Source organism: Lichenostomus cassidix, chromosome W, assembly GCF_008360975.1.
Source record: "Lichenostomus cassidix isolate B80296 chromosome W, HeHo_3.0, whole genome shotgun sequence".
Taxonomy (NCBI): Eukaryota; Metazoa; Chordata; class Aves; order Passeriformes; family Meliphagidae; genus Lichenostomus; species Lichenostomus cassidix.
In genome coordinates, this window is record NC_139510.1 from 10,160,806 (window position 1) to 10,173,053 (window position 12,248).

Genomic DNA, 12,248 nt, shown 5'->3' on the forward strand with positions numbered 1-12,248 from the left:
GAAGCAATTGTGCTTTGCTTTTGATGCTGAGATGCAGAGAACACGTTGGTAGATGCAGTGGAGAAGGGAAGTATGGAGTGCACCAGGAAGCTTGCTGGGGCTTATGTGCGGCAAGGAGAAGGTGCAGCCCAGCACTGGCTTTTTCTTCTAGAGGCTTTTTCTATGAGAGCAGCTGCTGGACTTTTGCAACCGAGCTGAGAGAGTGCACAAAGTGAGGGCACGTATATCTTAAAAGGAAGGTACAGAGCCGCAGTGTGTTTTGCACAATTTACATGCTGCTAAGAGAAGGGGTTACTTTTGGAATGTCTTCTGCCCTGACAGTTCCATCTGTGTGAGCTCTAGCTGCTTGGACTCAGAGACACTAAAAGTGTGTGAATGTGATTGTGCTTCAAATATCAGGTTGCATAGGGAAGAGGGAAGGTCAGTGAATGCTTTCTGTCCTGGCACATCTCTCACTCTGAACTGCAGCTGGAAACGCTTAGCCATGGACTCAGCCACCTTGAGAGGATATGATGATGCTGTGTGTATAGTTGAAAAGGAAAGTGTGAATCACTAGTGTGTTTCATCTAGTTTAGAGACTGCAAAGGGACTATGAAGGCCAACGCTGGCTTTTTTTTCTAGTACTTTTTCTTTAGGAGGAGCTGCTGGATGTTTTGAAGGAGTTTGGGATTTGCGAGAGTGAGAGGGCTTGAGAGAAAGTGCATATCTCCAGGGAGTTTGATGCAGTTCAGTGGGTGTGGGGTACATGTTGAGCAGCTGATCATGATGCCTTGACAAGGTATGATGCCTTGATGAGGATCACTTTGGAGTTAGAGGTGCCTCTGAAGCTCAGCAGCATGGACTCCCTGGGCAAGAGGACAGCAGCCACATTGCTGAGTCAGTCCCAGGGTGAGAAAAGAAACTGGCAGCTGCCTTCAATCTGCCATCCTCCTGTCATGTGGAGGGGCAGCAAAACGGTTTGTTCCTAGAGCTTAACATGTAGCTTCTCCAGGACCAGAAGAGCAAGATTTTCCAATGTCTCTCACTAACATTAACATACAAGCTTCTGACATTGGTGAGCAGGCAAGCAAGGGGAGCCTGAAGAAGCACAGCAAATCCATCAAAAACTGTCTGGTGATGATTAGGGAAATGTGATCACCACAAGCCAAGGAAGTCCATGCTGCCTGAAATATCAATTTTACTCCCAGTAAAAACCTAGGAGGAGTTATCCGCAGGAACTGGAGTCTCCCCCAGTTTCCAGGGGTGCAAAGAGCTGCAGGCCAGCACCCTCAGTAATCGCCTGTGTCCGTGCAGAGGTTTCTGAGCTCCAGCTGTTTAATTTGGACGTCTCTCTGGTTTATCAACTCACATAGTCAACGGATTTCCTCCTGTTGCAGGTAATATATCTGCAAAAGCTCATTTTCAGTTTTTGGTGGCGGACACTCGAATACATCAAAGCCATTGGAGAGGCACATTTGCTCCTTTTTTGGCAATTTCTCCTCCATGTTTAGCCTTTGGATGCCTTCTTATATCTCTCTTGGCTTCTGCTTGTCCTCCAGTGGCATCTTTCTTCCCCCTCCCTGTTGCTGGCTCATGTCAGTGTTATGAATGGAGACAGAGGGTTAATAGATTTCTGCCGATTGCCTAGGCCTGTGACAACTGGCAGTTAACCTACTTGGAGCAACCAGCACCCCCAGACCCAGTCTCGTTTGCAAGTTCTTTAATGATGGCCGATTTAGGTCTAATATAAAACAGATTAGACACCAGCGATAACAGAACAAGGAGCTAAACAACTGATATACTACACAATAAAGGAAAACTACAAATAGCTAAACAAATTATATATTCCCAAAAATGGGAGAACTACGAATAGCTAAAAAAATTATACATTACTCAAAATGGGAAAACTATGAATAGCTAAAATGCAGCGCGCAAAAGGTGCCTATTATTGTTGTTGTTATTGCTAGCAAAAAAAAGAATACAATTTAGGAAACCAATGATCTTACCAAAATCCAATTTTGGTGCTGGGATACATCAGAATCCTCCCCCAGTCTTGAAAGAAGTTACCACAGAGTTACATCCAGACTCTGGGGAGAGGCTTTCTCACGCTCCAGTGTTCATGTAGAAAAGCTTCTATCTTTGTGGAAAATTTGTGCATCTTTTATAGGATAAAAGTGTGCTTATTTGGTCAGTATGTACAATTTTGTTTCCCTTTTCACATCCTCTCTCCATGACAAAATATGAATTAAGGTTAGAGGTCTTAGACTTTTGGGCACTAAGAGATAACCCCTGCCAGGCTGTTGACCCCACTGGGGTTATCTATCTTCTGCCATCGAGCAGAAGGGGGGGGAATGTCCTGCCACAGTCAGTAGTTTTTGTGAGTGGCTCTGGCTCAAGAAACTGTGGTAGGGAGGTCACAGGTTGTCTCAGTTTAGAGACAAGTTTTGGGAGAGAACACTTTGGAATTAGTGTTTCCTCTAGGAAAAGGAGTTTTAGCAATCCCTGCCTGCCAATATGAAATAAATATTGATCAGTGAAAGTGGAAAAAAAAAGCTTATTTGACAAAGTGCCCACACGACGCAAAAGAAATGAATAAGTGTTAGATATTGAACCTTCAGAACCTTACTTTCCTCCCCCCACACACAGCAGAACAAACAAACCCAGAAATGCCAGGGGAAGGGAAAAGAACTCCACTGGCCAGGTGCTAGGGAAAAACAAGATGGCTGATGCCTTTGTCTCTTGTGAGGGAAGAAGAGTCCACACAGCAGGTCAGGGACAAGAAAAAACAGATGGGAACCTGGTGAACTCCAATGTTGTTGGTCTCCTCTTTGCTGCAGATGAAACTGGTGAATTTTGAAGTCCCTTCTTTTGCTGGCTCAGCTTTTTCTGCTGTCTGGCTGAGATGGGGTGTCCCCACAGCTTCCCTGCCAGTCGGCGCCAGCTGACGGTACAATCTCAGACAAAAGCTAAGCCAAAGAGTTCCAGAAGAAACCACAGAAGCTGCCAGAGGATACTGTTGCACTCCAGGGAAAAAAATTCTTGCCTCAGCTAACGCAAACTGAGCTAGCTAAGAGCAACAAAGTAGCACGTGCCCCCGTACGTGCCGACCATGCCAGAAGTGAGTTCTGGAAGAAACCTCCTAGAGTTCCCCCGGCTCCTGCCCCACCCCCGGACTCAAAGTGACAGGACTTATTTCTGGGCATAAAGCAGATGATCAGGAATAGAGTGTCATCATAAAATCACCCCAAGACACAGGTCCAGAGCCTGGTTTTAGGGATAGCAAGAGAGGCCCGTTGTTAATTCCATTCAGCTATTGTAGTGCTGTCAGCACTGGCTGGGCTGCTGCAGTCAAGGGGTAGGTGTCTTCCTGGTACAATTCTGATGGTCAAGGTGCAATCATGGAGATGGGCTCAATCAGGCTTTTAGTTGGAATCAGTTTGTAGAAATGGAAAATTTCACAAGCTGCCACAGCATGATCTCTCTTTGGCATCATTCCAATTCTCTTCCGGGGTAAGCGGGAAAGATATTTCATCAGGTAGTTCAGGTATGGTTTCTCAGGGTTTATCTCATAGTACTGTATGTTTCCATCATCCTTTGCCACCATGTAAAACATGTGAGTGTCAAATTCATAGATGGGAAACAGCAGTCCTGATGAGCCATCCAGATCCTCCTCCAGTAAAGGCACAGAAAGGTAATTTTGATCCCATAATGCAATTTGCCTATTATTCCAACAAGAGGTTCCAGTAGAGAACAGCTTTTTCATGTTTCCAAGGAACAAGACTTTATTGGCTCTGTGAGACTAGTAGCTTGCTTCCTGTAGGACTGTTCCAGCACAAGGGTCTATCACACATATCTTCTTGTCCTTGCAAGCTGTGGCAAGGAGACTGCCATCTGTGTTGAATGTCATGGAGAGGACCACATCCTTGTGAGCATCAAGAATCTTTGCTGGCTTTGAAAGGACAGTGTCCTTGATGTCAAAGTTCCAGATCATTATCCTGTAGTCATAGCTGGAGCTGAAGAGGATGTTATTAGCCATGGGATGCCATTCAATCAGACCGACTCATTGAGTATGTCCAAGAAGTTCTTTCTTTGGACTGGTAATGTTTCTATTTAGCAACTGATTGGGGATCTCCCAGATTTTAGCTGTAGCATCTTCTGAACATAAAGCTATTACAAAGTCATTGAATAGGTTCCACTTGATGTCCAGAACATTTCCTTTGTGCCCAAATACTTTGGGATAATGTGGGTCAAGCTTGCCCATCTGCTTGATGGGAATGACGAGGAAGGATCCACTGCCTGCACGCTCGGTCACCACCGCAATGAAGCTGGGGCTCACGGTGCAGAAGTGGTTGTTGTGGATGTTGCGAGTGATGGGCACGCAGCTGTAGCACTTGTCCTTGCTGGCGGCTATGCCATTGTCTTGGCTTGAAAGACAGGTTTCTGCCAAGAGAGGTTGAACCCTCCCTTAGAACAGAGAATGTGATTTTTTTCCCTCCCTCCGAATTATTTAATTTTGTAAATCAAGGGCTTTCAGGCAAAGGTATGGGAAAAAAGGAATATCAGTTCTTTACTAGTATCTATAAACAAACAATAACAATAATAGCAACCACAACTAGAACCAGAAAACCAATAGCAGATAACTTGTGAGCTACCGAGCCTTTTCCCGTGTGGTGTAATCACGGTTGCAAGCAGCAGGGGCGCTGTTGAGCTCCCGGCCAGGCAGGGCAGGTGCGATGACTCCCGAGCGGCTGCAGGTGGCGCTGTGATGCAGGGTCAGGTCAGCCTCCGGCAGCTGTAATGGCGGAAGAGGCTGAGAAGCATGCAGGGCAGCGAAACAGCTCGGAGCAGCGAGAAAAGCAGGGCGGCAGGGGCGGGCACCGGCTCTCTCTCCCCGGCCAGCCAGCAAGGCAGCAAGGATTTCTGCAGTCACAGCAGACGCCGCGGTCTCGTGCTGCAGAGGGCGGGGGCAGGCAGCAGAGGCCGCGGGACTCTCCTGGCAGCAGCTGCGAGGAAAACGCAGCCCGGGGGGAAAACGTGCCCTTCCCCGTGGGGAGAAAGGTTGAATCAAAGCTCACCCAGCCAGGAGAAGAGAAAAACAGGGCACAGTTGGATTCCCTCTGGTCCCAGCCGAAAAGCAAAAAGAGCAGCCTCTCCCCTCAGCGTCCGAACCACGAGAGACCCGTTCCAAGGCCTGGCTCTTCCCTTCACCTGCCCTGCCCAAGCCCAGCTTTTGTCTTTTACAAAAGGCTTGATGGTTCTAAAACACCCAACTATTTGTTGCTTAGTAACAGGAATGGGGAAAAATTCTAATGTACTCAACCCCCGACAGCCATACATGTGGCAGGACTTGGAGCTGCGGTACTGTGAGTGCCACGACATCTTGCCGCTGGTGGTAGTGATTTAGGGTAAAATAGAAATTACTAATGTAAAAGAGCTAGAAGCTGGATAATAGTTATATTAATATTTTTGAACTGATTTAGAGAGCCAGAGATTGGATAATGATTTACTAAGATATGCCAGCTGCGATCCATTTATTATTTTCTTGATGAATTTGTGCCTACCTGGTATCGGGGAGGATGGAGAGAAGAGAGCCAAATAATTGAGAAAAACCACTGAGTGTAACCGAGCATCCCACCCTTGGACCCCAGGACCGGTACGAGTTGGTTCTCAGGCTTGGACTAGGACCAAGGACCAAGGGAGCATGCGCAAGGGAACAGGGTGAACAGTTCATAGTGATGAAGAGGATGGATCCTGTCATAATTAATCATCAGGACCCTCGCCCACAATTAATCTGAAGACACTGCGCTTGCGCGGGCATATTTAAATGAACTTTGAACTCATTATAATATGAAGCGGGGATAGGTATTAAATATGTATAGGGGCTTTGTCTAACTTTATGCATATGTAATCTGTAACCTAATATAAACTTAGTGAAGTGCCGCTGAGGGTGTGCATGCCTTTGGAGGGGCTACCCCCCATGCACCCCAGCTGGAATAAACACATACCTGCTTCATAACTATCTGAGTTGTGGAGTCAATTCCGTGCTTCATTTGGCACCCCAGGTGGACAAGATTTGCTTGGCTGCAGGATTGACTGAGGGGCTGACATCCTAGGCACGCCCCGGGATTTTCCTGGAGGACCTCCGCTCCTCGGCCGCTCACTGCGGGGGCAAACAACGACCACCTGCTACAGCGGAGAAACGGTATGTGTTTTGGGTATAGGGAAGCCTGTAAGTCATATACACGTGGCTAGGGCTGCTGGTAAGACACAGAGAGACGTCCTGTGCGCAGCGTTGTCCCTGAGTGGTGAGCTTGCAAGCAACTGGTTAGGGCTGGCTAAGGAAGATCGGTGAAGTAATTCATCGTCCTTAGCTGGCAGGGGGGATTCACTGTCCGATAGAGTGGCCGCGAGCGATTCTGGTGGTGAATCGAGTGGATCCCTAAGGAAACTAGTTTGAAAGAGAACTAGTTTGAAGTATTGTTAGCACCGGTGTTGTGTATGTGTGTGGGGTGCAGATTAGTCTGCATGAGCAAATGATTGATTAAGTGTGAGGAGTGGTCTAATAGAAGTGAATATTTGGGTATGGTTGTGAATTATTAGCTTTGGTGTATGAGTGTGGAGGTTTTTTTTGGAACTTTTGTTGTACTTTGCTGTTGTGGTCGTAAAAGCGCTTGTTGTGTTGTATTACGTGTTTATTGTGGTGTTAGGGTGAGTGAGTGTATGCAGTTGCTTGAAATTGTTGTGGTAAGTGAATAAAGAGAAACTTTTTACCGTGGCCAGTTAGAGACACTTTTTTTCGGTGACTACATCAAAAGAACATAGCTGTGCCACAGTATGATTTGTGGGTTTGCAGGCTTGCAGAGTTAAGAGATACTATTTTTATTGACCTGTCAGAGAGTAACTGTGCAGGTTGTAAAGAGAATAAGTTGGTGCATTATAAAAGTTTTGTGTAGACAAAATTACCAAGTTCTTTTTAGCAGCGGAATTGTAGAATATTGAGTTAATTTACTTAGTGAACTTAGGAGCATATAAAGAGTGGTTGCCTTTTTATTTCTTTTCCTTTTCTTTCCCCTTCCTCCCTCTCAGTAATTAATCTTGATTTTTATTTTTTCTTTCTCTCTCTCTCATACCAGCTTGGCTTTGAGTGAAATAAATGAGATGCTTGTTTGATGCCAAAAATACCTTTCTGTTTTGAATGTAAAAATAATTACTGTAAGGTTTGGGCATTGTGTGAGTGTGCTGTGACAGAGTGGTCAGAAGCAGCTGTTATTGCCTTAGTGTGTGGAAAGAGTCATTTAGTTTCTGAAACCTGGTTAGTGCAAGAGGAAAATTGGAAAAAAAAAAAAAAAAAAAAAAGAAAAAAAAAACAACCAAAAAAATCCAGTAAGTCAGTGTGAAAAGAGGTTTGCCTAGAAAAGAGATCGAACCAAGAGAAGGAAATAGATAAGATGGGAACTGGGCAAAGCAAAGAAGTTCCTAAAACAACTTCCTTGGCTGTGTTTTAGCACATTGGAAGAAAATTACAGAGTAGAAGTATAAAAGATAAAAGAACTCTTATTACATTTTTAACTTAGTAGTGGCCTTTGTACAGGCTAGATGACAGAATTAGATGGCCTCCACATGGGTTTTTAGAATATAACACACTATTATAATTAATGTTGTTTTTAAAAAAAAAAAAGAAAATAGAACAACCAGCAAAGAAGATGAGGCTGAGGAGGAGTCATTGCACACATGAAAGAAGACTGAAGAAGACCGGAGGACTCCACCCTAGCGGATCCACTGGTTATAATGAAGCTAGGGGAAAAAGAAAAAGAAATAGAATTTTTGGTGGACACGGGGGCAACATACTCGGTTTTAAATAAAGCTTTAATGCCGGTGTGGGATGATTATATCATGGTCCAAGGGGCAACTGGTCAATCTGAAAAAGCATATTTTTGCAAACCTCTAAAGTATAAACTGGGAAAGCAATGGGGTATTCACAAGTTTTTGTACATGCCCAGATCTCCAAAAGCCCTTTTGGGCAGAGATCTACTGGAACAGTTACAAGCAACCATTTCATTTAAAGATGGGGAAATTACTCTGGAGGTAAATGATCAACAATATGTTGAAATACTAAGTTTAATGCTAACAACCACAGAGGCTGAGGGAGAAATTAGTGAGGAAATTATGAATCAAGTATTCCCTGGGGTATGGGCAACAAACGTACCTGGAAGAGCTAAAAATGCACCTCCGATACAAATTAAATTGAAGGAAGGGAAACAACCAGTCAGGGTTAAACAATACCCCCTTAAGAAAGAAGACAAGGAAGGAATTAGCCCAGTGATTGAAAACTTTTTACAGCTAGGGCTATTGAGAGAGTGCAAATCTGATTTCAACACCCCCATTTTACCAGTCCACAAACCTGATGGGTCATATCGGGTGGTACAAGATTTAAAGGCAGTAAACAAAATAACTGAGGACCTCTATCCTGTGGTGTCAAATCCCTACACGCTACTAACTGAGCTAACACCTGAACTAACCTGGTTTACTGTTTTAGATTTGAAAGATGCCTTCTTTTGCCTCCCTCTCCACGAGGCCAGCCAGAAAATATTCGCGTTCAAGTGGGAAAATCCCAAAAGCGGACGCAAAACTCAGCTCACTTGGACGGTGTTGCCTCAAGGATTTAAGAACAGTCCCACCCTATTCGGGGATCAACTATCAAAAGACCTGGAATCCTGGGAAGCCCCCTCTGAAGAAGGGAAGCTATTGCAATACGTCGATGACATCTTAATAGCTACCCGGACAGAAGAAGCCTGTGTACTCTGGACAGTAAGTTTACTAAATTTCTTGGGGCTCCAAGGGTACAGGGTGTCCAAGAAAAAAGCTCAAGAAGTAAAACCAAAAGTCATTTATTTGGGCTATGAAATCAGTACTGGGCAGTGAACTTTGGGACAAAACCGGAAAGAGGCCATTTGCCAAACCCCAAAACCCTGAACTGTAAAGGAGCTACGGACTTTCCTGGGGATGACGGGATGGTGCAGGCTTTGGATCCTTAGTTATGGGGTCCTTGTAAAAACCTTTGTATGAGCTCATCAAAAAGGAAAGCAGAGATCTTCAGTGGACAAAAGAGGCCATGAGGGCCTTCAAACAACTGAAGAATGCCCTGATGTAAGCTCCAGCTTTGGGACTTCCAGATGTGAGTAAACCATTTTTTCTGTTTTCTCATGAGAAGCAGGGGATTGCCTTGGGAATACTAGCACAAGACCTGGGCCCATATTGACGGGCAGTTGCTTATCTGTCTAAGCAACTAGATGCAGCAGCCAAAGGATGGCCGGGGTGCCTCAAGGCTGTCGCAACAGTTGTGCTACACATCCAAGAGGCACGCAAGTTCACCTTGGGCCAGAAAATGACTGTGTTAGTGTCCCATACAGTGTCAGCAGTGCTGGGAGTGAAAGGCGGACACTTGCTTTCCCCACAGAGGTTCCTGAAATACCAAACCATCATGGTGGAGCAGGACGATGTGGAAATAGTGGTCACTAATGTTGGCAACCCAGCTTCTTTCCTCAGTGGAAACAACGGGGAGCAGGTGCACCACGACTGCCTGGAAACTATTGAAGCCACATACTCCAGCCGTCCAGATCTGAAGGATACACCTTTGGATGATGTAGAGACCTGGTTTACTGATGGAAGCAGCTACATCATCAGTGGAAAGCGACATGCAGGGTATGCAGTCACCACCAGCAAAAAGGTAATAGAATCTGGACCCCTACCAATAAACACTTCTGTCCAGAAAGCTGAAATAATTGCTATACAGACTCAAAGTATGCATTTGGAGTTGTACATGCACACAAAACCATTTGGAAGGAAAGGGGGCTGTTGAACTCACAAAGAAAAAAACATCAAACATGCACAAGAGATAACCCAGTTGTTGGAAGCAGTCCAGCTACCCGAGAAAGTACCAATCATGCACATTAAGGCACACCAGAAAGTGAGCTCAGAATTGGAGGAAGGAAATGATCTGGCAGACAGAGAGGCAAAAGAAGCAGCGAAAGGTGAGGTGACAACTGAAGGGGCTTTAATTCCAGATGGCCAAATCTCCTTGGAAGGTAAGCCAACCTATATACAATGAAGAGGGTTGGGCTATTGCTGAACAGGGGAGGTTGGTCATTCCCTCTCATTTAGTGTGGGCATGTCTTGGTTTGAAAGACAGGTGTCTGCCAAGAGAGGTTGAACCCTCCCCTAGAACAGAGAATGTGATTTTTCTTCCCCTCCTCCCTCCAAATTATTTAATTTTGTAAATCAAGGGCTTTCAGGTAAAGGCATGGGGAATAAAAGAAACATCAGCTCTTTACTAGTATCTATAAACAAACAATAACAATAATAGCAAACCACAACTAGAACCAGAAAACCAAACAGCAGATAACTTGTGAGCTGCTGAGCCTTCTCCCGTGTGGTGCAATCACAGTTGCAAGCAGCAGGGGCGCTGTTGAGCTCCTGGCCGGGCAGGGCAGTGCGATGACTCCCGAGCGGCTGCAGGTGGCGCTGTGGCGCAGGGTCAGGTCAGCGTCCGGCAGCCGCAACGGCGGACAGGCTGAGAAACACGCAGGGCAGCGAAACAGCTCAGAGCAGCGAGAAAAGCAGGGCAGCAGGGGCGGGCGCCGGCTCTCTCTCTCTTCCCGGCCAGCGAGAATTTCTGCAGTTACAGCAGACGCCGTGGTCTCGTGCGGCAGAGGGCGGGGGCAGGCAGCAGGGGCCGTGGGACTCTCCTGGCAGCAGCCACGAGGGAACGCAGCCCGGGGGAGGAAAACGTGCCCTTCCCCGTGAGGAGAAAGGTTGAATCAAAGCTCACCCAGCCAGGAGAAGAGAAAAAACAGGGCACAGCTGGATCCGCTCTGGTCCAAGGCGAAGAGCAGAGAAAGAGCAGCCTCTCCTCTCAGCGTCCGAACCACAAGAGCCAGTTCCAAGGGCTGGCTCTATCCTTACCCTGCCCTGCCCAAAGCCCAGCTTTTGTCTTTTACAAAAGACTTGATCGCTCTAAACATCTAACTATTTGTTGCTTAGTAACAGGAATGGGAAGAAATTCTCAACCCCCGACAGGGCACTGGTAAGAACAGAACACCAAAAGACACATTGGGGAATAGATGCCCTACACAAATATTTAATTGAAAGAATTATTGCCAGAAATTTATATGCTACCATCACACAGGTAACCTGACAGTGTGACCTTTGCCTCCAGACTAGCCCTGAAAATATTCCCAAACCAAAATTGGGCCAAATTGGGAAAGGGAATGGGCCTGGACAGCAGTGGCAAATTGATTTCTCGGAACTCCCAAGAAAAGGGGGGTATCGATATTTGTTGGTATTAACAGATACCTTTTCAGGATGGTCAGAAGCCTTTCCCACTAGAACTGTCAAAGCCCGGGAGGTAACCAAGGTATTGTTACAAGAAATAATACCACGCTTCGGTGTTCCAGCCACAATGTCCTCAGATAGAGGACCACATTTCATTTTAAAGGTGGTACAACAAGTTAGCCATCATTTGGGCATGGACTGGGAGCTTCACACCCCATATGTTAGGAATCATTCTAACTTTTGTATTTGTAATTTTGTGAAAATCATTGGGTGTGACTTTTTGTATTTGGCACCAGTTGTATCTCATCAGTTGATAAAATCCAATTACTTATCATCAACACCTATTGGGATGAACCTTACGCTGGTAAGACAATTGGTAGAGCACCAAGACTTAATTAACATCCTGAAAGGAATTCAAAAAAAGTGGAAAGAAAATTTTAATAACCATTCACAATGATACAGAGGAAATAAGCAGAGTCTTGCAAAGAGCCAAACAGGATGCGGATCACCACTGGTGGGATGTGCTTTTTGGATGGTCACCTACGGCAACTGGTATCCTTAATACATTATGTCACCCCATGATTGTTTTACTGATTTTGGTAGGTATTAGTCTTGTGTTATCTGTTCTGCTATTTGTTTGAAATTGTAGGATGTTAAAGAGGCTATCCATTCTAACTACCTTATCGAATGTACATGGTAAGGCATTGAGAGATACTTATCACAGAAGCTTGCTGGAAGAAGATTCCATTTACTAGTAAAAGAATTTACTAATCTTATAGAAAAGGGGGGACTGATTTAGGGTAAAATAGAAATTACTAATGTAAAAGAGCTAGAAGCTGGATAATAGTTATATTAATATTTTTGAACTGATTTAGAGAGCCAGAGATTGGATAATGATTTACTAAGATATGCCAGCTGCGATCCATTTATTATTTTCT

The 12,248-nt window shown here is 45.2% G+C and overlaps 1 pseudogene; it reads right to left on the reverse strand.

Moving 5' to 3' along the window:
• Nucleotides 1-242: 242 nt before the first annotated feature.
• Nucleotides 243-5,358, reverse strand: LOC146425475 (coronin-2A pseudogene; annotated as a pseudogene).
• Between the last annotated feature and the right edge of the window lie 6,890 nt (nucleotides 5,359-12,248).